We start from the raw sequence: 3,709 nt of genomic DNA, 5'->3' as shown, positions 1-3,709 counted from the left end.
ATTGATTCATCCTCTTGTAATGCAAGACACATGTCAGTAGCATGACCCGAACCCAAACAAATTCCACATACCTTAATAGTTTGCATATTCCCTACAGCCAAGTGCCTCACCAAATAAGTTAAATCAGAAATTTGTTTCTCAAGGTTAGATGTACTTACCTCATTAACCTTCATAAGTGTGATCCATTCTCATTCCAAACTGCTGAGAATTTGCTGCCATGTTAGCAATCAGCCTCCTTGCCTCTTTTGGTGTCTTGTCAACCAAAGCTCCTCCACTAGCAGCATCTATCATACTGCGGTCCATTTGTAGAAGTCCCTCATAGAAATACTAAATCAAAAGTTGCTCACTTATTTGATGATGGGGACAGCTTGCACACAGCTTCTTAAATCGCTCCCAATACTCATACAAGCTCTCTCCATTGTACTGCCGGATGCCACAAATTTCTTTTCTTATGTTGGCAGCATGGGAAGCAGGAAAATACTTCTCTAGAAATACAACCAAATTCTTTTAAATACAACCAAATACAACTCATGCTTCATCCCATTCCATGAGTTGATAGATCCAGAAGGAAGGTAATACAACCAATCCTTAGCTGTGCCCTCCAATGAGAAAGGGAAAGCCCGAAGCTTGATTTGATCCTCTGAAACTCCTTGAGGTTTCATACTGGAACACACGACATAAATTTCTTTTAAATGGTTATGTGGATCCTCACCTGCAAGACCATGAAACTTAGGCAACAAATGGATTAGTCCAGATTTTAACTCAAAAGCAACATTTAAAGCAGGGTATTGAATACACAAAGGCTGTTGGTTTAGATCAGGAGTAGCCAACTCTTTCAAAGTTCTAGCAGCCATGGTGTCGTTTTGAGAATTTGAATCCGAATCCGAACTTAACTCCTTTGGAGATTGAACTCCTTCAGATGTAGTCGAAATCTGCTTAGCCAATTTTCTCAATTATTTTGCTATTTTTTCTACTTCTGGATCAAAGATCAACTCACCAGTTTGAGAAGTTCTTTTCATAAACAAAAAGAAATCAAAATAAAAATAGAAAAATGCCTCAAAACCCTAGAAAACAATCAAATTTGGCCTCAAGAGGGTAGGGCCAAGGAATCCTATGGATTGATTGGTCTTGATCAGAGCGTCGTTTCCTTCAAAATAAGTATGGGCCACCCTCCAAATTCAACCAAAATTCTTAATGAATAGTAACACCGTAAATTTTTTTTTTTTTTGAAAATCTGAAAACAACAACAATTCACAAACAAAATTAATAATAGAATATCCTAACATTAAAAACACGAAATCCAATAAATTTCAATCCTCGACAACGGCGCCAAAATTCTTGATGGTTGTCGAATCCACTAGAAATTAAATTAATTGAAATCACCAATTATGAAATATTTTTTGCAATAAGTGGTAAGTCCAGGTCGAACCCTAGAGACTGAATTGTTAAATTTCATGCACTTGCATGATGGAAAAAGGAAACAAAGGTTTGGGGGGGGGGCACAATTCACAATCCAAAATTAAGATCTAAAACTAAATAAGAAACTCTCAACTTAAACAAACTTTAGTCCAAGGTAATTCTCATTCCAATGCATTGATTTGATCATAGACAAAAGAAATACAATTATCTCTTATTGAATACTTAACGTAAATTTATTAAATAGCGAGGTAAACCCCTGACTTCCCTATACTCATCAATTCGAGCCCAGCACTCTTATTGACTCTAATTATTAACTGAGTTGGTATTAAGCAATCCTCATCAAATTAATAACTGCCTTAAGAAAAGGAAGTAGTTAAGTTGAACAACAATTTATGAAGCATAAATCATTTAATCCACCCTATTGTTTCCTTAGGTTATTATCGAAAACCGGGATCATAATCAATAAAACCTAATTGCTACTCATGTTCATTCTTACACAACAATTACAAATTATGAAGATGAACTAGCAATTGATCTCATCAAACAATTAACTAATAGGCCTTTTTAGCAAATCATTCAATAGATCAAAGACAAAGGAATCATAAAACAATAGATATTCGAAAAGACATAAATTAAATTAAGAACCTGGTCTCACAAATTAAGCAAAAGAACTTGAATCCCTTGAACTAAATTAAAAACTTAGCCACTCATGTTCATGGCTTACAGAAAAATAAAGGAAAAAGAAGAATTCTAAAAGACGAATGGAGAGGCTGCTCAATTTTTTTTTTTTTTTTTTTTGTCGACTGCTGCCTCTCCTATTTATAATAAATGGTCTAGGGTTAGGTTTTTAGAGTCTCTATCAAAAATTGCAACTAGAGCAAAATCAAGAAACTAATTATCGACGGATACACGGCCCGTGCATCACTACACGGCCCAAGGCTGTGTAACTTACTGGAGCTGAATGGGTATGTTTCGTATTGGCACAAAAAGTTACACGGTTCTCCAAGATTTACACGGGTCAAGTTACACAACTCGTGTTCTTTGTTTCTTCCTTGGTTCTCTGGATTTCTTCTGGTAGAATGTTAAACGGGTCTCCAAGATTTACACAGGTCAAATTACACGGCCGGTGTACTTTGTATCAACCACGCTTCCCAATCCTTCGACCTTTCCAAGTTTTCTTCCACACTTCTATGTTCTGGGACTTCACCAAAACCCTGAAAAATACAGAAAAAGTCAGATTAATGCAAATGCTAACAATTTCTCCATTTAACACAATTATTCCAACAACTCTCTAAACATATGCCTAATAGATAATTATACTTTAATCAACTGAATTAGGCATAAAGATACCCTAGAAACATTAAATGTGATGGAAGTAAAATTAATAAATTATGCACTTATCAATCTATCGTCTCTAATATGCGCTTCAAATTTGAATTCAACTACCTTAACTTTTGAAACCAAAGACAATTAGTTTCTAAATAACGGGGTTTGAAACCGACAAGACTAGTTTCAAATCTGAAGTTTGAAATAATTCTAGCTTCGCTTTTGAAATCAAACAAATCGATTTTTAAATAAAGGAATTAGAAGCCAACATCTATCAATTTCTAAGATAAGCTTCAAATTTAATAAATACAACTACCTTAATGCTTGAAATCGTAATCAATTAGTTTCTAAATAATGGGATTAAAAATTATCAAGTATCAATTTCAAATATGAACTTCAAATTTAATTATCCTACCTTTATTTTTGAAAGTGAACACAATTAGTTTCTAAATATGTTAATAATCTCTTAAAGAGGCTTACAAATTAGAAATCAATAATTTCCATTTTAGAATTTACTACCAAATTTTGGTGCATGTCTTTGAAACGGATTATCTACTGTTTCTAATATCGGTATCATATCCTTTTCAAATTAGTTTTTAATATATATGACTTGTCCTACTCAATTTTTGTTTCAAAAACCATTTCAAAATACAAACTAACATAAATCCATTTCTAATTTGTTTTCTATTTCGATAGTTTCTTGTAATGTCAATTCAGAACATGTAACGCCCTCACCGTAGGTAGTACGTATATTCTACTATTCCGATGACTAATGTCTGTTCGGACAGCCAGAATGTCTGGAACTACACTTAAGCTATAGTGAGGAGACATAGATTGATGGAATAAATGTTAAGAAAATATAGGAAAAATTTAGCGAAAATAAAATAAAATTTAAGAGAATTTATTAATTGGTACAAAAAAAATAACCCAATGAGCACCATAAAGGGCATTTTAGTTATTTTCA

General features: G+C 33.6%; 1 non-coding gene across 1 annotated transcript; it reads left to right on the top strand.

Moving 5' to 3' along the window:
• Positions 1-349: 349 nt before the first annotated feature.
• LOC131173524 (small nucleolar RNA R71) lies at positions 350-456 on the top strand. The gene has a single exon (XR_009143840.1). It is a non-coding gene; the product is annotated as a small nucleolar RNA R71 (small nucleolar RNA).
• The last annotated feature ends 3,253 nt before the right edge of the window (positions 457-3,709 follow it).

The sequence above is a fragment of the Hevea brasiliensis genome, chromosome 14, assembly GCF_030052815.1.
Source record: "Hevea brasiliensis isolate MT/VB/25A 57/8 chromosome 14, ASM3005281v1, whole genome shotgun sequence".
Lineage (NCBI taxonomy): Eukaryota > Viridiplantae > Streptophyta > Magnoliopsida > Malpighiales > Euphorbiaceae > Hevea > Hevea brasiliensis.
This window is presented reverse-complemented; position numbering and strand designations above follow the sequence as displayed.